Below are 24,877 nucleotides of genomic sequence, written 5' to 3'. Positions count from 1 at the left end.
GGTTCAAGTCCATCAAAACATTTTGTTTATATTTTGCTCTTTTGGTTTTACATATTTTTCCCTATCCATAATGTTAAGTCTTGCAAAGTTATTTCAAACAGAAGAATGGAGCATTGAGAACGTTGAAATGGGATATTCTTACACCATTTAACCTCTTTTCAAAGTTTTTTGAAGTAATAAGTTTATCAAAACCAGCCCTTTTTTGTGAAATCTTAGTTTTCTACAATGGGTATAGACAAATGTTCTTGTGAAGCGCTTCAGTTTCTGCACCAATATGAAGTGCTATAGCCTTGTACAGCCCCTCCCAACTGAAGTGCTCCAAAATGTCCCTGGGTCCATGCTGTAGTAGAGCTCTTCAGTTTGGGGACTGAAACACAGAGATCCCAGCATGCTTTTCAGGTCCAAATCTCTGGAGGCCCTTAAGGACTGCTGACTAGAAAGGACAGAGCCCATTGACTATTTGCCTTCCTGGGTTTTATTCTGAATGTTTGCTGCTATTGTGAGTCTGGCCACATTCATTTTGGGAGGGGGGCTCATCAGCAGGCATCCTGGTTTTCTCTGTTTAAAAATCTCAAATTATCTGATTCAGACCCCCCAAAGTCATGTTTTTCTATGATTTAAAATGAAACACCACTAGATATATATAGATATTGAACATAATGTTTTATTGATATATTTACAATTTTAAAGCAATTTGGAACCCTACGAGTGCCTCAATCATTATAATATAATAAATTCTAAATATCTATATATTTTGGTGTTAGATCTTGGTTTTATTTGTTTTTTTCCATGGAAAATCAGAGGTCCAGCTGCCCATTTTGCTCACCAAGGCGTGAGTCCAGCTGTGGTTGTGTCCTCCCCTCCCCCCACTTTTTTTTTTTTTGTGCTGAGTAGCCCTGATATGCCCCTCACTCCTGACCCACTGCCCCAGCCCCCCAGTATGTGAGGAAGGGGGAATGTGGGCAGAGGTGATGCGTCAAGGGGATGGGGCGGCATATGCCCCCAGATTTCTTTTCCCACAGTGGAGTGCAGGGTTGCAGCCTGGCTGGACCAGCTCCAGGCAGAAGCCACCTCCGTGGCCCAGTGGGTAGGACCTGGTGCAGGAGGGAACACTGCTGCTGTGGCCACCAAGGTCAGGCGCAGTGGCAGCAGCATGGAGTTGTGCCCCCCACTGCTGCTGGGGAGGTAGGGGGTGCTTCACCTTGGTAGCCATGATGGCGCAGCACTTCCTCCTGTGCTAGGTCTTGCCCGCTGGACCATGGAGGTAGCTCCTGCCCAGAGCTGGTCCAGCTCAGCTGCAGCCCTGTGCCCCACTCTGGACAGAGGAGTCCGGGGGTTCATGTGCCTGCCCGACCCCCACCCACCCACGCATCACCTGTGCCCCCCCTGCATCCCCACCACATCGCTTGTTCCCACCCTGTCCCCATAGACTTACCTGGAGGGAGTTGCAGGAGCTGCTTTCCAGCGTATTGCTGGGCTGCCACGTCATGCACACGGCGTCCTCTGGCTCCTATGTCCTGCTCCCGTCAGCCACAAACAGCCCCTTGCAGGCTGGAACTCTGCCAGCCTGCGAGGGAAACCCGTGGTTTCTCTGAGTTTTTCTCCTTTAAAGGAGAAAATCCACATTTTTCCATGGTAAACAGAAAACCTGGATCCCTGCTCATCAGTCACAAGAGCCTGTTGCCCTCCAGGAGCCAGGAATGGAACTTTACCGTCTCCTGTGATTGGCTAAGGGGCCCTGTTCCTTGCCACTGATTGGTGAAAAGGGGTGGGGCTGCATGACAGGCAGCTCTCTTAGGCAGTCAGCAGCGAGGGATGGGGGCATCAGCCATCTTGGGCTCCCCTGCGTGCCAGCAGCCCATGCTCCCCCCAGCCTCGCACTGGCGGGCTGCATGGCCGGGCTGCAGTGCTGTGAGGGCTGTTGGCTCCTTTTGGGGAGCCAGCATTTTATTTTCAGTAAGCTTTCTTTTTTCTTTCTTTTTTTGGTAGATTTTGTGGCCATTGCCTGCTTTTTTCCATGAAATCTGCAAAATCTCAATTTAAGTAGGTCCTTAGTTATGGCCTAGATAGGCTTGCCTTGAATTCTCTTTCAGCTCATCTGCCAGCTCCTGGACAATGCCGTGACTGATATCCTGGAAAGACGCCTCCTTCCAACGTGTTATCTTTTCTACACTGCCAACTGTGACATGTCAAAGGATGACACCATATAGGACATCATGGAAGAGGGCCTTCTTTAAGATCCCCTGCAGACCACATATTGGCATTTCTGGGCCAGGGAGATGAATGTGATTGGTGCGGATATGGGCAGGATGATTGGTGGTAGTAGGACTTTAGGATAGCTGTACCATCTTTGTGGGATCTGGCACTTTCAAAAGCTGGGGGCAGTCTTTCCTTTCATGCTTTTCTATTGCTGGATGAGACAGTTCTGCCCAAGAATCTAGCCTCCTGGAGGTGGCAAGACTGCTTGGATGGCTCACAAGGTCCTAGCTGATAGAGTATTTCCAAAAGAAGTTCCAGTGTCTGTCCCTTAATGTCTGGGAGTTGATATAGAATGCCATTGACTCGTTCCTGAGAGTGCAGCAATACCTCTATGGAGACTGTAAACACTGTGTGGGGCTTGTGAGTAGGGCTGTACGAAACTTGGGCAGCTGTTTTGTTTTGGAGGTGTTTCAGAACCTGAAACACTGCATCCGAAACTAAATGGAAGGCTCCATTTCGGAAATGTTTCAGAGGTGGGCTTGCAGGGAAACAAATTCAGAAAGGGGAGGGGAAGCGGGGAGGGGCGGGGGGAGGATTGCTCTGATATTGACATCTGTAGCTGGCCAGTGTCTGCGATCTGTCCCTGAGGTCCCTTCCAATCCCAGTGCTCTGGGGGAGGGGCAGCAGCCTGCTTTCATCCTGTGGCGCAGATCCAGGGGCCTGCATCCCCTGGGAAGAGTCTGGCACAGCCCCGCAGCCCTCCTTTAAGTGCCGGGAGGCTGGGGCCGGGTGGGGGATGGGGCCAGGCAGGGAAGCCATAGGGGCTTCTCCCATGGCTCCTCTGGCTGTGCCTGCCTCTGCCTTGGCAGGGGGAGCCGTGGGAGAAGCCCCCATGGCTGCCCTGCCCAGTCCCAACCCCAGGCCCCCGACACTTTCAAAAAAAACCCTCTGGGGGCTTGTAGCAAAGCCCCCCTGCGCAGCACGGGTCAGTGAGGGGCAGTAGGGACTGCCCCTTCCTCCCCCACCCCTGCTTGGCACCAGCGCAGCAGCTGTTGCATCATGCGGGTGCAGCATGGCTCGGCAGGGCACCATGCACTGTCTGGGAGCTGGGACGGCTCTAGCAGTCACCCAGCACCACTCAGCCCCAGTGGCCCCAGCTCCCGGACAGTGTGTGGAGCCCTGCGGTGCCCTGCTGAGCTCTGCTGCACCCGCACCATGGTGGCAGCTGCCATGCGGGTGCCAGGTGAGGGGGGGGCAATCCCCAGTGTCCCCCATTGCCCTGTGCTGCATGGGGGGGGGGCTCTGCCATGTTCCCTCAGAGGCCACAATCGCTGCTGCTGCAGCTGATAAGTGCAGGGGTTTTTGATTATTTTTTTTTTTAAAGTGCTGCGAGGCTGCGGCTGGGTGGGGGATGGGCCCAGACAGGACAGCCATGCAGGCTTCTCCCGCAGCTCCCTCTACCTAGGCAGAGGCAGGCACAGCCAGAGGAGCCACAGGAGAACCTGCAGCCACCCTGCTGTGCCTGCCTATCTCCGGTTGATCAGAATCTCCAAATCAGCGCCGAAACAGATTCGGCCGAATCAAAATGGAATAGTGATCTGAAACACCGAAACAAATCGCTGTCCCTCCCAAACAACCAAGTCCAAAACGAAACATAGCCATTTTGCACAGCTCTACTTATGAGCTGAATATATCACTCTCATCATGGCTTCAAGCTTCCAGAGGTTCCTGTTCACCAGCTCTATAAGACCTCCGTACTGAAGCTGTTCATGCTTCCCAAGGGAGCAAACTGAACCTACTACCACAATTTCCTGCGCCCCTGGCTCCATCCTCTCACTGCCAGTCCCCAGACACCAGATTCTCAGCAACCCGCATCTTACCATTGTACAAAACATGCTTCCCTGAGCTGCAGCCAGGGAACTGATCCTGCAACATTTAAAACAGTTTCAGTTAGCGAGAGATCTGTCCAGGGACAGCTGGTGTGAGTTTCTGTGTTGCAAAATATGCATGGAACTTACCTCCCCATATCCACCCCCACCTTTGTTGCACGTTCTCAGTGATGCAGGAGAGTGAGGAGGGCTGGGCAGGAGAAGGTGCTGCTGTGATTTCCTGTTTGGAATGTTACTACTGGGTATCATATAACATTCACCCTGTTCTGAACTGTCACAATCTATTATTGCAGCAGTTTGGGCCTGGGAGTGAGAGGCAAGTTCCTCAGGGTCAGTGTCCAGCAAAATGAGGATGCAGGGTGCCTTTGTGCCTACCTGTAAACATGTGAGGTCATTTGCAATCCAGTCCATGACTCTGGAGCAGTGGAACTCACTGTGAGTTGGCTTCTCAAAGCAGGTTGGATGGGGGGTTTGGAGGTGGGAGGGTAGGAAGTGAACCACTGTGGGATACCAGTGAGTTGACCAACTCCATTTCATTAGGCTGAAAGGTATAAATGTAATATGAAGCACTTCATAGTTAAGTACTTCTAAGTTCAGAATTGATCCTATTTTTCTTGGGGTCATTTTGAAGCAGAATGGCCTGTTCTGTGATATAATTGGCTGCATTGTCTACCCTTATTTTTGGTGCGCTTTTAAAGGCACTTGCAGTGCTTCAAGTGTTGTGTGTGTTCATACCTAAATTGGCATGTTTGAAAAGAAAAATATTTCATCATCAGAACTCTTGACTAGCTCTAGTAGGGGCTGAAATGGCAAACCCCCTCCTGAATTGGCTAAAATAGGGATCTGTTTCAAAGCACTAATCTTCAGTTGAAGGAGAATCCAAATAAATGTGCTGAAGATGGAGAGCCTAATCCAGTGACTGCCATACTTCTAAGAGACATTCCAAAATCCAAGTCTGGATGTATGTCAGGGAAATATTTATGGTAGTGAGCTCAATATATATTTCTAGATGTGATATATGACCTAGTTTTATAGAGGACGTGGCTAAAGCACTCTAGAGTTTACCACATTTCAAAATAGTTTGGGCAAAGCACTAAAAATTTGCTGTAGTGGACATCCATGCCCTGACAGTTTAACAAACAGAAATTCTAGACAGGAAAAAAGATGATTTATTTCTAGAATACGTGCATAGATGATGTTATAAGGCAGGGGTAGGCAACATTTTTTGGCTGGAGCGCCGAAAAACACCACAATGCCTACCTTGGAAGGTGCCGGAGTACCGGCATGGCAGAAAAACAAAATGAGGGCGAGGGGTACATGGCAGGATGCCCTGCTTGTGCCCCACAGCCCGGGCTCTGTGGCTGCCAGCAGCTACACCGGTTCTGGGTAGCTGCTGGAGCCCGGGGTGCTCCCAGCAGGGCTTGCAGCATCCCAGCTGCCTGCTGGGAGCAGCCTGGGATCCCGACTGGCAGCAGCTCCCCAGAGCCGGGGCCGGCTGCAGCGGAGAGGCTCCAAACAGCTGTGCCAGGCTCCGGCACCAGCTCTGCACTGGTGTGTACAGATGTGCCTCGGAGCGGGCAGTGGGAGAGGGGCCGGAGGCAGCACAGCACAGTCTCTCCCCCGCTCCCGGCATGGAGGTGATGAGCCCGGCTCAGCTGTTTGGAGCCAACCCGGGCTCTGGGCAGCTGCAGCAAGCAGTGGGCAGAGTGCAAACAGCTCTGCCAGGCTGCACAGCTCCGGCATCAGCTCCATGCTGGTGGCAGCTGTGTTCACCTTAGGGCGGACAGCAGGGCAGTGCAGCCCGCCCCAAGGTGCCCATGCAGTCACCACCAGCATGGAGCTGATGCTGGAGCTGTGCAGCCGGGTGGAGCTGTTTGCACTCTGCCCACTACCTGAGAAAAAATCATTTGGGGGCGGGGGCTGAGCATGTGTGCATGCGTGAATGTGCATTCTCCCCACCCCACCCAGTAGGTAAATTTGTGGAGGAAGGGTCGTGGGGGGTCATATCAAGGCTCCCATGGTTAGGGAGGGTGCCCAGTCGGGCCAGCTGGTGGGACGATCAGAGCCTGGGTGGCTCATCCAGGGGCACTGGTGGCTCCCACCACTGTGCACATCCTGGTGGAGGCCCTGGGAGCACATGCCCCCCTGATCTGTGCATGGAGCGGAGGTGGTGGCCACTGTGCTCTGCACGCCACTACTGGTGCAACAGCCGTGCAACGCTATATGCATCCTGTTGTGGGATGGGCAGGGGGCGCAGTGCAACCCAGCTATGGCAGGACACTCATGGCGTTGTGCCATTCCCAGGGTAGCAGCACCAGCAGTGGCATGCAGAGCCCAGTGTGCAGTGGCAGCTGCCTCTGCCCCATGCACAGATCAGGGGGGCACATGTCCCCCTGTCCTCTGCCAGGATGCGCACAGCGACAGGAGCCCTCCCCCACACCCCCCCTGCACCCCTGAATATGCTGCCCAGGCTCCGATTGTCCCACCACCTGGCCTGGCTGGGGCCCCATTCACCCCAGCCCCTGCTTCTGCCCCTCAGTGTGGGGGTGTCAGTCTGCCCCTCCCTGCTCCCCCAATCCATTCCCCTTTACAGAATAGACAGACTGGTATTTGCCTGCCATGCTGGGCAGCCAGTTATCCACATGCCGGGCTGTGATCCTGACTGCGTGCGTGCCCCTCCCCACTCCTGCTGCACTTGCCTGTAGCCCATGGCCAGGCTGCCTTGCAGCCCTACCTGCTGTCCTGTGTTTGTGGGGGCTGAGCCCCATTAGCCTCAGCCTTCTGCTGTCTATGCTTTGGCTACAATTCTGGAGAGTTTACTTGATCTGAAAAATCTTCAATATATTGAGAAAACTCAACTTGGATATTAAATCCATAGTCTCTGAATGTATCCAAACATACCTCTTGAACTGCAAAATCCAAGTGAAAAGTTTAAGATCCAAAATTAGGGCACAAGAAAAATGGCAGTGAAGGAAGCTTATTCTTTTTCAGAATTAACTTAAATATATCAGTAGTATTCACTATAATACAAAACTTTAGGAGCCAGGATTTCTGTTTACAGTAAAAAGAGAGGATAACAATGAGCCTGCAGAGAGTGGCCAATAATTTGGTACATTAGAGGAACAACTGGGAGGTCTGCTGTTTGTCCAAGATCGATGACCAGTCATTATATAGTTAGAACTCAGATGCTGACATATGAGTGGAAGATTGTGATGGGAACATTAAGAGAATTGTTGGCCGAGGTATGCTATTTAGCATTCTTCTTCTCTGGTCTGTCTTATTAATAATTGCTTATACCTATGCCATCAATTTAAATGCCTTTTCTTATAAGGTGATGCAATTCTAAGGCCAGCAAGTTGTGCACCTGGATGCACTGAGACTGTGAGGACATTAACACCTCTACTCATACTATGCCACTATAAGCAGTCAAACACATCTGCCTCTGGGTGGTAATCTGACCCATATAGAGATGAGGACTTTTACACACACATCCTCCAGTTTATGTAATATATTGACATATAATTTAAAATATGAAAACAAAGGCGCATAGAAGTATAAAAAGTCATTTTTTCTGTGTCCTTCCTGGGGTTGCCTAAGAGTATTTTAGCTTTTCAGCTAGTCTAATAGTTTCTCAGAAAATACGTACATCATTAGAGGAACTGAGAATCAAGACAGTTCACCCCGTTTTATTTTACCTATGATTCCTCTCCCTGATGTTACCATTTTGACTTAATGGGCTGTAGTTCAGTGTTGTTGCTTGTTTTAGAAAATGTATTGTAAGGAACTACACAGCTATGCTTTGCTACTCATTTTAGATGCCAGGCTAAGAATAAGCTCTTTAAGTTACCTATTTTAAAAGGATCATTCTGAAATGGAAAATAAGAGTAGAAAGGTGCCTCTCTTTTGTATGAACAGTGGAAGCCACTGAGTCATTATTTTCAAGATACAAGTGACCTCGCTAGTACATTAAGTGCTATTGGCACTGCCTCAGGAAGTTGAACATCCTAACAGTCAATTACCTCCAAGCTAAGACTCATCTGATGATCTTATTGTTCAAGTGTTTTTTGTGGTAAAATCTGTCTTCCTTTATTAAAGGAATGAAGTACTTTCCTTGGACAGCTAGGACTGGTTGCAAATTCAAAACTAAATAGAAGAAAAGAATAACCTATTCTGGAAGTGTTAAAGGTTAGTAATATTTTGGCCCAGAGTATTCATAAATGGTTGCAAATCTAATCAAACAATAATATAACTGGATTTCACTAAATGTAATCTAACACATAGGTTCTACTAATTTGGATCCCTGCAAAATCACTACTGAGTTCCTTTTAGACTTTGGACAGAAAAGAATGACCCTGTGAAAGAATGTATTAAGGCATACTACAAACAGTTTCACATGAAAGAGTTCTGTTTGGACAAGAGCTAGATTGGATGATTTTGATGGGAAAAACTGTTCCTAAAATTTACAGAGGCAGCATAATATTCCTTCCTCCTACAAAAAGAATAGTAATCATGCATTCAATTATTAATATGTGCTGCATGGTCAGTGCTATGCTGTGTGTAATTTTTGAGGGAAACTCAAAGCAGATGAGGCGAGATATATAACAGTATGTTTTATGTTAATAGGTGCTTCTTTCTATTTATCAGGTTAGTGGTTTTCTTATAATTTAGAATTTGTAAATTGAGTAGTATATATTTTGTGAGGGTGAAAGTAACTTGCAGGATTTAGAATTGTTATACACTTTTTCCTTTTTGTGCTTACATGTTAGTATGAATGAAGTTAAGTGGAAGAGTGTAGACTTCAGAAATATTTCGCAGGTGTTATATGTCTTCTTTGGAAAAGCACAGTTTGTTACCAAAAAGGAAAAAAAAAAGAAATCAAATATCAGCTGCATCTAGTATTTTTTTTAAAGTTAAGGCCAAAGTCATCTCTGTAAAGTTGGAAACAATAATATGCCTGATATGTTCTTGGTGGAGAATAAAGGAAAGGAAGAGAGAGGTTTTGGAAGAAAGTGTGAATGTTAATATAAGTTTAAAAATGCTTTTGAATAACCAAACTTCTTTTTCAGCAGTTGTTTAAGAGAAACACCAAGATAAAGGAGTGTGCATTTTTGTGTTGGTGGATTGCTCGGCCTTTCTTTCTTTGCCTTTTTTATTTGGAGTAAATCTTTAGTTAAAGCATATCAAGCAAATTAGACATTTTGTACTATTCTGATTCTGGCTGGTGGCTGACCACCAAACTGTAATGCATCTTTGAGCTTCATTTTTCCAATCTGGAAAATAATCTTGAAGGAAAAAAAAATATTCCCTGCTGTAAAGCACTTAGCACATTTTACCAGTGATGTTCTATATCAGAACCAAAACCATTTCCCTGCAAAAATCCCTGACAGTGAAGTATAAGGGTCTGTTCCTTTGACCTCTGCCTTTGAGTCATGTATTTTAAGAAGCACTGAATTTGAATTTTGAATCTGTACTGGAACTAGAATATTTAATATGATATATTATAGAAAAATGTTAGGAACTACTGTGCTAAATATGTTTATTTAAAAAAAAATCATTTTAATGTCTCCTCCATCAATTGCCATTCATTGTCTTCAGCTGTGTAAGAAGGTGAATGTGGCTGGGGGTGGGCAGAGTGGCTGCCGCATGGAGGGGCAGCAGCAATTTCCAGTTGCCCCTGCTGCTGCACTTGTACGCTGTGGCAAAAGCCAGTTTTTCATTCTGCATGCCTGTTGGCACCTGGGGCTTTTGCCCTGCTGCCCTGCCCTAGTTATGCCACTGCTTGCCTTGAAAAGATCTCTCCCCTTTTTTAGTAGGTGCTGTGTGTCAGGATTGGGGCCTCTATCTCACAGGCCAGATTCAGCCCATGGCACCATGTCATCTGGTCCACAGGGCTCCACATGGCTTCAGAAATTTGGCAGTGGAGGATCAATGGCACCACTCCCCTGCTGCCACATTTCCAAACCCATAGAGAGCCCCGAGCACTTTGTGCTGGGTAGGGTGCCTGATTCCAGCATGTGGAGCCAGGTGGGAGGTGATGCTGCGCCCCAGAGCCCAATTCTGGTAGTGGGGAGCACCTGGGAAGAGGTTCCCTGGCTCTCAATCCCAGCTTGTGAGGGGTGGGATCAGGCAGCCCCGGGTCTCCAGCATCCAATCCTGGCATGCAGGGCAGGGAAGTGGTGGTGCCAGGCATTAGGACCTGATCCAGCCAACAGATTGGCCCCAGGCCACTGATCTGGCCTATGGGGCTAAAAGCATGATTACCACTGCCCTAGCTCAAGTCAGGTAGAATGGCTTAAAGATAGTCATGCCTCTTTGGGTAAGGGTTAAGATGCTTAGAAGGTACTTAGCAGTATTTAAAACCTTTTAATGTGTAGATGCTCCTGTTTTAAATGCCTTGGGTTTAAAGGTAACCTGTAACACCATGTCAGACTTCAACTGAGCTGTAACCAGATCCCCTTACTTGAGTGTATTTTGGGGGAATATGGATGAAACTGCTGAGGACAGTGATATTGCATGTTACCTGCTGCCTGCATATAGCTTTTTTGATCTCAGCTTGTTTCAGTGGTAACTTGTACTCAGTACTAGTGTGATCCTTTACATAGACCAGAATAAAAATATAATTTTCCTAGCACCCCAAGATTTTACATCTTCATCAAATACAAAAGGGATAACTGATATGGCGATTGGAGCATTACATCTGAAATGACAAATTCCATAGTTTAAAACAGCAGATAATTCAAAGAATTTTAGCTGTGCTTTTCTGTCATCTGGATTCTGATGAGCTCTGAAATGGGAAGGAAATGAGAATAAGCACTGGGACAAAGAGAGCAGATAGTAATATATATATATATATATGCATGCACAGCAGCAAGGACAACTGGAAATTGCTGCTGCCCTTCCATGCAGCAGCCACCGTGCCCCCTTGCAGCCACATTTACATTCTTACACGGTTGAAGACAATGAATGACAATTTATGGAGAAGATATTAATATGCTTTAAAAAAAAAACCCGAACATATTTAGTACAGTAGTTCCCAACGTTTTTCTATAATACATCATATTAAATATTCTAGTTCCAGTACAGATTCAAAATTCAAATTCAGTGCTTCTTAAAACACATGACACAAAGGCAGAGGTCAAAGGGACAGACCCTTATTTTTCAGTGTCAGGGATTTTGCAGGGAAATGGTTTTGGCTCTGATATAGCACATTTTACCAGTGGTGCTCTAAGTACTTTACAGCAGGGAATATAATTTTATTTATTTATTTATAAAATAATATTCCCTGATATATATCAAATTAAAGCTATAGGAACCTGAAAAGAATGGCATGGGAAATAACACTAGAAAGACAGAGACATTAAGCAGTTGGGAGGCAGTAAAAAAAAACCAAACCAAAAACAAAGGAAATATTAGGCTAAGAACAGAGGGGAGAATTCGTGGAAATGTTTAAAGCAAGATGGAACATAATGTAATACAGTAAAGGAAAGAAAAACAAGTGATGAAAGAAACAAAGGGAAATAAGAATGAATGAAAAAATGAAGGAAACTTTCAAAAGTAAGATAAAGTAAAAGAGTGTTAATTGAATTATCCCTGTTGAAACAACTGGGGGAAATTTTAGTTCTTAGAGTAAGGGCATATATTACTTTATCATAACATTTACTTTAATGCACAGCTATCTGAAAGCAAAAGGTCTTAGAAACTATGCTGGGACTGTGTGCACTTCTGCAGCCAGGAGTATAATCTTCAAATTGTCAGACTCTTGGTGTATTTTGGGATTCATTCTTTTCCTTAATATTTTTACTAAGAATAAATTAACCTCCTTGGAGTTTGACACTTGAAATTTGGTTTCCTTATTTTTTTTTTTTTTAAGTAAAATATCTGCCCAATCCCAAGTGGCCCTTCGGCCACTTGGTTTAAGACAGTGGTTCTTGAGATCTTTTCAAGGGTGCCATGGGATACCACACAATGTTAGCATTGTTAGATGTGCTAATGTAATTCACAAGATAAATCCAGAAATTTCAAATAGGAATTCATAGGGTTAAAACATTCTTACCTACTGTGGTCTCTCAGAGTTCTTTGCAACAGAATTGTTCTATTATTTTTCTGTAGTAAAAAAAAAAAAAAAGAAAGGGGGGGGGAAAAGAAAAACAGTGAAAGCTAAGAGCTGATATTTTTCAAGTGGTACCTCAAGTCTAAAAACCATTGAGAACAACTGGTTTAAGATGTGCCAGTTTCTATAGCCAACGGCAAGCAATAGTGACAGGGTTAGCATCACATCGCAAAATGCCATATTTGAGTCGCTAGGTACCCTTTTCTGAGCGTTTGCTCAGCACAAGTCCAGAACAAGTCCCAGCCTCCCCTCTCTGGATCCTCAGTGAGACACTGGAAGTAGTCTAACACTAGTTGCTTCTTCCTTATGGAAAAGGGTTTCCAATTTGTTGTATGCATAAAATGTCTCTTGCATGTATTGCTCCTGAGTTGGGCAGGATTGCTCTTGAGTTGAGTAGCTGGTGTACATCCTGCCTCCCCCCCAATTTTAGGGGTATTGAAGGGTTTGGTGGAGTTTTTTTTGGGGGGGGGCAGGGAAGGAGGTTAAAAATTAAAGTAAAACTGCTTATCTAAATTGAAGCAAATAGATCGTTAATGGGTTTCCATTAACATTAAGGAACCTTGAAAAAAGGATTCATTTAAAGCAAAAATAAAAAAAAGATTAAAACAACAAAAGAGAATGGAAGGGGAAATAAAAGCACTCTTTCAGTTGAATGCTTTGCAGAGTGTTTTTCTTTGCCTACTTGTGTTCTTGTTGCTGTTTGTTCAGCCATCCTCACCTTCTTCGTTTTTCTTCTTGAAGAACATCTGTTGTTACCCTAAAATAATTTCTATTCTCTTTTGACTGTTTGTACCTCTGCATTGTTTTCAGTCATATTTATGAATTTCTGATGTTGTCATCAAGCTTTTTTTCCAGGCATGTAGTTCAGCACGATCAACAAAATCTGTTACATTGACATCTCTCCTAATCCATTACAAGCTGAAAATCACTGATTCCTACGTTGCCAATATAAGAACTCTTGTCAACCACTTGTACGTTGCAAAGAAATTCACAATTATTTAGAGAAATTGTACACACAATTGGGCTTAGAACTCTAGTCCCCCAGTTTGAAAACTCTTCAACACTTGAGGTACGGTAATGGTAATCTCTTATTCTTTCTGTGGGTCCTTCACTAGATAGAAGTCACTTTTTCAGATATAGTTGACTGCTGTTGACTCCTTTTACCATTTAGGCATGCTCTAATTGACATTAGGATACAAACATCACAATCTCATATTATCACATGATTTTATGATATCATGAAGATATTTTGTATATCCAGATTCTTTAATGGCATTGTCGAAGATTGTGAGATTATTGCACAAATATTTTTTATAAGGGGCATGCATCAAGATTCTTCCTCCTGTCCTTAAGGTACAGTTTATACCTACACATTACCTCCCATATAATTAACCTGATCCTACTCCAAATGAACTTTCATGTTTCTTGAGGAGGGACTGGACTTTATTTGCTCCTCACTAATTGGAGTAAATCATTTACTTAAATGAGAAAATGCAGAAATAAAATGTATAAAAGAAGGATCAAAGCCCGAAAACATGCCCTTTGTATGGAACATGAATCTTCACTGGACAAAGAAAAACAGAGTTTGTTTGTAGCCCTAAATGTAGTATTCCACAGATAAAAGTCATATTGCTATGTGAATTGGAGTAGATACTTTTCATTTAGGTCTTTGAAAGGCCAACCTACAGCAGACTTTCTGCTTTTAGAATTATTATTTTTTTGGCTCTTCAGCCTTATCTCCCAGGTAGTTACGAATTTGATGGTGAATGGCCCAGAAGCACTACAGACTCGACTGAGCTGCTGAGTGTTCATAGCTGCAGTAAAGTAGACCTTTAAAGACATGTCTACAAGTCTTCCAAGCTAGACTTGGGAGTATCATCATGAAACGCAGGGAGTCCTTGCTCACATTTGACTGTATGCGCCAACTTCCAAAAATGTGGGCATGCAGCAGCCATAGAGTGGTGTTGATGGCACACACAGTACCATTCATGCGCTCTGTTTTAGGCCTGCTTACTGGCATAGTTTAGCACCCATTATGATGGCTACCTGGCGAACCGGAGTGAGTAGTTGGGGTGTGCTTTGTGGCATTGCTTCCAGGTGTAACAGAGAGGCAGCTTCGACGTGTCTTAATGGAATAACCTAAATATGGATCTCAAGAGGCTAAATTTAAGAACCTATTTTTTTTAATCTTGGCTTTAATTTTTGCATGACACTTGTGAGGTAGATAATAAACATGGTTTTCTATTTTATAGAATGGGGACAAACTGAGAAGTGTAATGGCTTGCCTATATCACAGGAAAGCCGTGTCAAAATTGGAGTTAGAAATGAAGATTTTTTGCTCAATTTAATTTTACTGCTTAGTATAAATAATATTCAGGTTGCAGAAAGAAGACTAGAAAAATGTGTCTTGTATTGTATAGTTCCCCTTTACTTTTTATTTTCATTATTTTGACTTAAGTTTAAAGAGATTATGGGCTCTTCCCTGGGCAGAGGGAGGGTGGAGGGAGGGATCTGGCCTAATATATGAATTGTTCTGATTTTACATATTATCAAGTTCTACCAGCTCTGCTTTTTAAAAAACTCTTATTTTTATAGACTCTGATATTTTATAGACTTTTTATGACACTTTTTTTCTGTACATTCTAGCATTAAAGCATCCCATTATATGTAAGGGAGTTTAATCAGTTTGCATATTGTTTTATTTTATTTTATCAGTTTGCATATTTGTTACAGAACTCTAGATTTTCATGCGTTATCAGTGTGATTTATTGTATTTTACAATGATGTATGTTTTAGCAGTGGTATAACAAATTTATGTGTCTTGTCTTTGAAAGTCTTGTATTTGAGTTAGTCGTTTCAGGATGATACAGGAGGAGTTAAATCATCATAAAACTTTTAAAAAGAGAAAATTACCATTTTGTAATTGGAGATTTTTTTTCCTTCCCTCTTCTGCTCACCTCATCTAGTTACAATCCATTTAAATTTAGAGTTCCAATTCTTCTGATTCATTATCAGTGCTATTATTTCATAAAAGATTGTTATACTTATTGGATTAAAATCGACTTCCTGGAGCAGATTTTCTACATATCCTATTTTATGTAATAGGAAAAAAATTCTGAGACCCATTGTTTTTTGACCTGTACCCATATGTTAGATAGAGTGCATCATTGTAAGTCAGTATGAAAGTCAAGTAGTCAAGTGGGTTGGTGAATCACTCTGTTACCTAACATGCTATTTTAATTTTTTTAAAACAATGTTCTGATTAAATCTACCCTCAGCTGTTCCTTTGTCCATATTGAGTCATATTAACTCATTCCTTTCCCTGGCAGAATAAATTTTTACTACTTTTTCTCTTATTAGCCCTGCAGAAGCAATACAACTATGGGAGATGAAGGTTTTTACTGATGTGTAAATCATCAACAAAAGTGTTAACAAAATTCCAGTTATAGGACCTTTATTACTTATGGATTGTGAATTGTGCATATAGCACTGGCCATTTTGTATTGGAAATTAGTGACAAACATGGGACCTCACAATGCCACGTATAAATAGTCAGTCTTAGGAATAGGACTGTATTATGAGATACAGTGAGGAATTAACAGTACCATAGGACAGAAAGAGCCATTATGAGAATGGTTTACCTACTTCAGAACCCAGACCATGAACTTTACCCATAATTCCTGTATCAATTTCACAGTTTCCATTTGAGCTAGGCTTCATCTTCTTAGAAAGGTACCCAGTCTTGACTTAAATCCACCCAGTCTGTAAGTGTTATTGCATGGTTACAACTCACCAACTCTGATTGGTTGAGGGGCCCCGGCAGTCCCACCTATCCCCACAGATTGCCATGTGGCCCAAAACCGCAGCTTAATTACCTTGATTAAGCCTGGGGAAGCCATTAATCGATGTGTTATTAAGCATGGAGTAATGGCTTCCCCGGGTATATCAGGTTAATTTAGCCACAGTCTTGGGCCATCCCTAAGTGGCAGGCTTGTTGCAAAAAAAACAAATAAATTACTAGCAAGCAGAGAAAAGTGTGTGGGAAATCTTTCTGTCTTAGAGCATGGGGGGGGGGAGAATGGAACAGGTAGGGTGGGGCTGCTCACAGCAGCTTGCTACGAGCAGCCTCATCCCAGTCCCCCTCTATCCTTCCCCCTCCGCCCTCCCTCTCTCCCCCATCCCCCTCCCGTTTTCCCCCCCACGCTCCAAGACTGCAAGGCTTCTCGCATTCTTTTCTCTGGTTGTCAGCAAGTTTGTTTGCTGGGGTTTTTTTGTTTTTTTTGCAGCGAGCCCATGCTTTTTGACACAGCCAGCCTGAATCACAGTTTTCACAAAAATTGCACAATTGCAATTTCAGTAGGTCCCTACTGACTTGTAAATCTGACCCTCCAGTAGAGACTTTGGTGATCAGGGTAGAAGACAGTAAGCTATTTGGGCAGGTGGCCATCCTTTCCTTCTGTTTTAATACATTATGTAGCACAATGAGGTCCTGCACCAGGATCAGGGCTCCTGAATGTTAGTGTGTTATGTTAGAATTCAAAATGATTCAGTCAGTGAACGCACCTCTTGCTTTAAACCTGGAGATGTATTTCAGATATTTAAAATATCAAGAATTTGTTTTTTTTTTCCCCTCCAGAACTCTAAGTTTAGAACAAGGTCAAACCCAAATCTGTGTAAATCAAGCTGATTAAAGCTAGTGGCAACTGGGATAAAGCTGTGTTAGACGTTAAGCTTCAGATGCATGCAAATTAAATTAACTTTTATAAGGAAACTATGATGCCTCTAATGGCATTAGCAAAATAATTGTAAACTATGAATTGTTTAAATTCAAAAGCAGTAAAAGGCATTAATCAATTTATAGCAGGTGTGGCCAGCCTGTGGCACATGTACCACAAGGTGCATGTGGCCTTGTGTGCCACACAGGCCCTGGGTACTCAGTACAGGGAGATGTTGGAATGGAGGAAGAGGTGTTCAAACCTCCAGCCAGCTGTGCGAAGCGGAGCAGGAGGCTGTTCCGTAGCTAGGGACAGAAGTTATACATAAACTGATGTAAGTGATCGGAAGCTGGTTCAAAACTGTAACACAACAGAAGTTCATTGTGCATAAACCACTTTCAAAATGGCTGAAACCAGTTTATGATGAACCTAGATGGATGTAATATCAGACTTAACTGATTTGGGCTAAATCGGTTTTTTTAATTTCTGTCCCAGATCCCCTCAAAAAAAAAAATCAGATTCATCATAGGAGCAGTTGGGCTATTTGCAGAATTTGTAGTGATATGGTTATTAAGCTATGATAACCAAAATGGTGAAAGTGAGGATGGCTAAGCTATCTATATTGTGGGAAAAATTAGGTAGTATTTATAATAATTAGATAAGGTAATATTTTTTAACATTTTTTGATTGGACTGTAAATGTTTTTTCAAATTAAATCATGCCATAAATCATTGTTCCTCTAGCTGATGATCCTTCAGGTTTACCTGCAGTTCTGTCATAATGTCTGTTCCTCAGTATGTCCAAGGATGAGTGATTAATTAATAACAAGAAAAGTAGGTTAAATTTTAATAGGAGAAATAAGGGGAAGATATGCATTCACTTTCACTGTATAATCTATTGACTTAAATGTTTTTTGGATGTAACTTTAGATACTTGTAGAGATTCAGCTTTCTTGACTTTTATTGAAATTTTTTTTAGAGACGTGTTCTATTTATGTCTCTAGCGGGATTTTTTTAAAAGCTCTGTACATACGTATGCAATTTTAGGAACTTTTACATTAAAATCTGTATGTATGTGCAGCCTAATTATGTTGCTGAAAGATTAAATTTATGATTATGAACATAACTTTTTTTTCAAGTTTTTTATTTCTTTATAAGCTCCACATGAAACGATTTACCTTTTCCACCAGAAGCTATAAACTTATTTTTAAATACTATTGTAGCACTATAGTTGTCTTATCTCACTTTTTGGACCACATCTCAGTTTTCTACGTATTTATAAATGATGGGTGAATTTGACAGTGCTGCCAGCAGTGTTCTCCACTCCTATGTAGTTTTCCACTTTGCTTGAGACATACAGCGTGGGGTAGCCATTTTGCTGTTAGTTTCTAAAACAACCTTGTATGTTTTCCTTTGAAAAAAGAAAACTGCGCTTATGTACTGTGAGTCATAACATTTTCTAGTTCATGATTTATCTAAGGTTCCAGGTGGTTCATAAAGAAGGGATTTAGTCGTCTTGGAATTAAAATACTATCCCTCAGAACTAACAAAGGGGAACCAACTCCTAAATATCTTATCATAATTTGCAGAAGGAACGAAACATGACTATACATGTGACAAAGAAAGAAGTAATCTTTAATATTAATTCATTCTGTATGGATCTGTTTAGCTAAGCAGAGGTTAAGATGAGCAAGGAGGAAGTTTTTTTTCCTAATATTAAGCCAACAGCTTCCATTTAAAGACCATTAAGAATTGATGCCAGAATCAAGACCCCTCTGGCTTTGGGGTGGTTTTAATTTAAGTATGATAGATATGTGTATAAATCATAGCTAAAAAATAATTCCTCTTTAGTTTCTTGTCTCAGTTACTTGTTTTAAGGTCACTGTTGGTCAGCTTTGCTGGTCCTGCGTTTCCATATGGAGGATCAAGCACATGCCATATTGAGATGGACCTTTATGGTAATCAATTGGTACACAGGAGGAAGCACGGTGTGCAAGAGATCAATTTAACACACAAAATCATGAGCAGATTGGTGTTAATATTTTAATGCAGGAGTGTCAAACACAACTGTACCCCCAGGCTGGATCCAGCTGTACCTCCCCAGACCAGGGAGCTCCTTGCAGGCTGGATCTGGAGCGTAAGGAATTGTGAGCTGGATCTGGATCTGGCAGGAGTTAACACAGCCAGTGCATACCTTCCCACCATTAACATGCGTGCCCAGCTGTGCTCCATAGCTGGGAATTTGGTGGCAAGGGCTGCTCCTGAATTCCCAGTCCCTTGGGGAGCCTTGCAGATCATATTTGGTACCTCTGCTTTAATGTTTCTTGCATAAATTTATCACTTGAGATTCCATTTACAGATATAAGCATGGTGTCCTAGACCTTTGCCTACAGCTGAGCAGCGAACAGTGCAGCGTGGGAAGAGGCAGGCGTTTGTGGCCTTGTGTTCCCCTGAGTCGGGGGTGACCTGTTTGGATCAGTTTCTTAGAATCATAGGAAGTTAGGGTTGGAAGGAACCTCAGAAGGTCACATCTAGTCCAACCCCCTGCTCAAAGCAGGACCAGCCTCAACTAGATCATCCCAGCCAAAGCTTTGTCTAGCCAGGTCTTAAAAACCTCCAGGGATGGAGATTCCACAACCTCTTGGTATGACTTAAAACCAATTGAACACTGAAAGCTGCTCAAAGTTATTGCAGTGGCCTCAGGACCAGTATGGCAGACAACAGCCGTTGTTGGGATTTAAAGGATCCCCAAGCATGCTCTTGTAAACTGACCAGCAATGGTGGTTGTGGTAGCAGTGGACATTGTGGCACTATGGTTGCTGATCTTCCGGTGTCTCTGAAGCTGGCATAGCTGCCCAGTGTGCATCATATTTGTGCCTACTGTCTTAGCAATCTAAAATGCTTAATGGAAATCCTGTGCATTATATATGTTATTTGCACATGAGTTCAGAAAGCCCTGAAACTTCTCAAGTATATCAGTATTCCTGTATCATTCATTCAGGCCTTCTCCCACAGAACGTACATTAAATAAGATTGCTTTCTTCTTGATCCTTTCTCCTTTTTATATGTGGTAACACTATTAGGAATGGATTGTTTTTATTTTCTTTCCCTTTCATGTTGTGTTACTATTAGTGTTCTCAATAAGAGATTTGTATCCATTTTATTTATCTTTCAGAACAAAAAGCAAAAGGATTGTATTAGAGTGTCTTATCTATGTAAAACACATCTATGTTTGCATATAGTATCCTAATCATTCTAATGCATGGGGAGGTTTTTTTTTTGTAATAGTTTGTTGTATTACAGAATAACCTCTTTTCTCAACAGATTTTGTAATTGGCTTATTGCTCTTGTAGACTTGTCTGAAAAACCTTTGGTATGCATAGATTTGTTGTTTCCTTTGCCCTTTTCTTTCTGTGTGTAAATTAGGACTGTCATACATAGTAACTATATAAACTGGTAGTATTACAGTTGTTAGACACAACGATGGTATTTTTTCATCAAGGGTGTAGGTTAGCAGGAGATATTGTGGAGTCAGACTATACCATTGTTGCTTATTTAAGTCAGATCTCCCAACAAAGGATTGCAGCTTCAGTATTTCTAAGTTGTAAAGCTTAGGTCAGTAGTAGCCTTTTTGGTATGTGTGCTACTTGTTAAACGTTGTCCTACCCTCAGTGCAGCTCTGATCCCTGCACCCCAGAGGCATGCCTGTTAGAGTTTGTACCCTGGGAAGCTGGGGTGGACATAGAGGGCTTGAGCTTCCAGCTGTGTGGAGCGCAAGTAGGGGCAGGATGCTGCTGCAGGAGAGCTGTTGCAGTCAGATTCCAGGTTAACCTTTCCCTGGCCCTGCAACTACCAGAGTTTTATATGGTGAGCAAGGATCCAAAGCCCTGAATTTAGTAGTGTCTGTAGAGCTAGGGAAGTTAAACTGTCTCTTGGTGACACCTAACACCTGTTCTCCCAGTAGCGTCCTGCCCTGTCACCTCCCACATGACCAGAGACGTGAACCCTGTCCCCTCCTCTTGCCTTCTTTCTAGTACCTCCCTCTACTGAGCACCTGGGGCTCACATGTCACACAACAGCTCCCAGTCCCACCTGTGAAATGTGTGCTGTGGGTTGGCCACCCATGGCTTTGGTGTTTTTAGTAAAAATATTTCTATAGCATTCATTATAGTAAAATCTAATTCTTTTCATCCTATGTGGTGTTATCTAGGAGAATTATAGATGCCTAGCAGTATTTGTGCTATTATATCTCAGGGCAAGAAGGTAATATTTAAAAAAATAAGATATTTGATACCTCTTACTACAGAGAAATTATTCCTACTTATCCACAGAACAAGTTCTGTTGAACATGGACAACATCAGTGTATTGTTCCAGCTATGGTAAGTCTAAGCCTTGTGAGAGTAATAATATAGGGAGGGGCGCTAATTTAACTTCCTTGCATTCTCCAGCCTAGACTTCTCTTTTGGGAATGCAATGCAAGACGGGTGGCAGGTTTTCATGTAGACTTTTTGTGATGGAGACATTGGTTTGCTAGAAGATGCATTGGAATCAGAAACTCATTTTGCTCATAGTAGAACACAATATAATACCAGCTAGCAGCAGCTTTTGGTCATCCTAGCTGACTTTCTGCCCCTGGGGCAGGGGACTGGACTTGATGATCTTCAAGGTCGCTTCCAGCCCTAACATCTATGAAATCATTGACCAAGTCTGATTTGAAACCAGTAACATAGGGCTGAAAGTTTCTGACTCCTGCTGTGGCTCCTGTTAAATGAACAGAACTGTTCCAAGTCAGTTGTATTGGAGTTAAATTAATAAATATCATAGTATGTAAGTTTATGTTTGAGCACATCAAAAAGGTTAAAATTTTGGAACTTTCTAATAATTTCCCTCATCCCTTTAATCTCCTTCATCTTCTCTCCCCTTTTCTGGCTATATATCTAAAACCTAAAAGTGATGATGTGCTTACTGCTATAAAATTGCAGGTTAAAATGTACTTTGGTTGGTGCAGTGTGTTACTGTTTTCAGCCCCTTTTTCCTATTACATTGCTTCACTTTGTTCAAGTGATTGACAGTGAAAGATATTATGGATATTTACATGTTTACAAATATGCGAACAGCTACTCTTGCTGTGGCCAGATGACAGGTGGACACAGTTCAGTGGCTTGATATTGTCCTGGCATTAAAAGGCAATAAATAAATAGCTGAGTTGGGAAAATGCTGCATAATTTAAGCATCACATCTATTTGCAGCTCTAGTTTGTCTTCTGTGAGACTAAAATTTAAACCTACTAAATTCAAACAATTTCTCATGTTAGCTATTATTGCAATATAAAATTTAATTTCTTGTTGATATTGTATTATTGGAGTAATATTTACCACTCTTGAGGTGAATTTTAGAGGAACAAATGGATGAATAACTCAACTACAGGAAATCACAAGTTGATTCAGGAGTTGACGCTAGGTCAGGTGGCTCTCTCTCCGTCTTCCGCTTTCCATTATTTCCAGCACACTTGCTTTAGCTTTACTGTAACATGGGCACTTTGTGTTTGGTATGGAAGTTGCCAACCATGTGAAAGAAGGGGAAATCCTTTTGAAGGCTGATAAGAAAAGGGTTTCGTGCTAATCTGGATAAGCGTCCATACATGAAGGACGGACAAGCAACTGAACGTGACAGAATAGTTGCTGAGCAAGCCACAGGGCAGGCCTTAAATTGGAGCAGAAATTTGATCCATTGACCTTCAGTGAAGCCCAGCGTCTCAGTAAAATGGACAGTGTTTTTTGCTTAGGTAACACAGATTTTTTGCAACTAAATCAGAGAGAAGATACCTGTATTAATGAAATAATTTGATATATTTATAAAGATTTCATTTTTATTAACTAAGAATCCCGACAAAGGTTTCTTCTTGATCGATTAACAGGCTTACTTGAAAGACTTCAAGCGAGTCTTAAAGACCTTAGTCTTTACTGTAGTTATGCTAGTTTTAAATTGAAGATTTGGCTTCCAAAAGTAGAGGAAGAGGAGGCTATATAATGCATTTTGAAGGATGCAGGTTTTCTTTTCTAAGACTGTACATGGCATACGAATAATGGTGACATTACATCAAAGTTGCTACTTAGGGTCATTGTATTGTGTAGCACAAAGCTACAGTATTCCAGCTGTAGGGGGCCTAGAATTTTAAATGTGGATAGTTGGCTTGATTCTGACCTAGGAGAAACAATTTTTATCTGATTATTTTAATTAACAATGACATGCTAAAAAATTGTAAAGCAAGAAATAGAAATTCCCAAAGAAGCTTATAATTTATGTCCATTTTGAAACATATAGAAACTGGACCCGGAAAATGGTATAAATAATGGCACATCAGGATTTTTTGGGATTGATTTCAGTTCATTGACTGTCAAATGTTAATGTGAAGAATATTTCACCATAATTTAGGTGATGAATCATTTCTGACTCATGCAAAAAATATCAAATAAAATGAATAAAAGTCCAGCTATGAATATGTAGATGCTAGCCATCGCTTAAAAGAAAAATAATTTGGCATGGTGGCAAATTTTTGCTGGTTCTGGGTGTGTTAGTCCTATATCTCAGAAGTTAGAGCAGTGGTCTTGTAACGAAGGGATTTATAACTTCAAATCTTACAGGTGCCTTTTTAAGAGAGCTTAAATTAACCATATGTGGCATGTAGCTCACTTATCACACAAGCTGCTTGCAGGTTGCATCCTCTGCTAAAGATGTGGGTTTTAAATCCAGCTCTGACAATGGACTGAGATTTTTTTGGGGATTTGATAGATTTAAATGACCACCTGATATCCCTTTCTACAATATAGGAATCCTCTGGCCTTCCTTCAGAAAAAGGAGGGTTTTTAGGTTTGGATAAAATTACGAAATTCCTTCTCCCTATAAAAAAGCTACCTTCAAATATTGGTACTTACTGCAGTTGAAACCCTTAACTTTGAGGAAAGAAGGACTTTTTTATAATAAAGTTTTTAAAAGTCCAGAAATGGAGAGAGACACCTTCATTCTTGAAATATTAAAAACAAATGGTGAAAGTGCAAAGGTATGTGTCCTCACAGGGGCCAAGTATGAGACACTTGTTAACACTAAAAAGCCCCACTATGTCAAGATTGAAACCCCATCCCTCTTACCCTTCATGGGGTTACATATGTAAGATCAGGTGTCTGACTTCCACCTTGCAGAAGGCCCTGTCAGTGTCTGAGAGTGACACAAACTGGTCCATGTTTTGCTGCAAGGTGAAGTGTCCAGATTCAAATGCTGACCTGCTCCCAAACCAAAAAACGGAAGAGTTGGAGGGTGTCATCAGAGCTGGTGTCTGCAACCTGGTTTCTGTGGCTCTTCAGAATTGCCATCTTGGCCTGATCCAGCAGGAAATTGGCCAGGAAAATTGCTCTCCCCTTGGTTGCTTGGTATAGGCTAGATAACTTGTATATAGTTTCAGAGAAGTCCAAGTCCTGTGTACCAAAGAGAGTGCGCAGGGCAGCAAAGAACTGCTGCAGCCAGGGGTAGTACAGGAAAGTGTGCGAGGAGGAGATGAGAGACTCCTCGCAGGAAGAGGACGCCACTGATGTCACTAGGTGTGGTGGGGGGAAGGTCAGTCTACTGAGCTGCCACTTGGGGAGTGGGAGGGGAGGGCAGTGGGAGTGGGAAATGGGGTCTTCAACCTTTCTAGACTCAAGGCACTTCTCAGAAAACACCAGCTTTTAGTTTTCACTCTATTTTTTGACTCCAGAACAATAACAGAGCAATTCGTCTGTTGTAAAGCACTCAGGAAGACCACGGCATGTCAGAAAGTTTTGCACACTATGGATTCCTATTTGAAATCTCTGGGTTTATTTTATGAATGATGTTTGCATGCTTAACAGTGCTACCATCGTGTAACAACCCATAGCACCTTGAAAATAACTCAAGGCACTTCAGGGTGCCATTGCACCCTGGTTAATAAT

The 24,877-nt window shown here is 42.6% G+C and overlaps 1 protein-coding gene across 4 annotated transcripts in view; it reads left to right on the top strand.

The window, feature by feature from the left end:
* OSBPL6 (oxysterol binding protein like 6) overlaps positions 1-24,877 on the top strand; it is a 208,883-nt gene that overhangs the window by 23,224 nt on the left and 160,782 nt on the right. Inside the window, exon 1 of one of the 4 annotated variants that reach the window (XM_006257828.4) lies at positions 8,178-8,273. The exons of the other annotated variants lie outside the window; for them this stretch is intronic. The gene's annotated coding sequence lies outside the window, so the exon portion shown is untranslated. Of the gene's footprint in view, positions 1-8,177; positions 8,274-24,877 lie in introns of those variants that run through there. 4 annotated transcript variants of the gene reach the window in all.

This window comes from Alligator mississippiensis, chromosome 4 (genome assembly GCF_030867095.1).
Source record: "Alligator mississippiensis isolate rAllMis1 chromosome 4, rAllMis1, whole genome shotgun sequence".
Taxonomy (NCBI): Eukaryota; Metazoa; Chordata; order Crocodylia; family Alligatoridae; genus Alligator; species Alligator mississippiensis.
The sequence above is the reverse complement of the archived record's forward strand: the minus strand, read 5'-3'. Positions and strand labels throughout refer to the sequence as shown.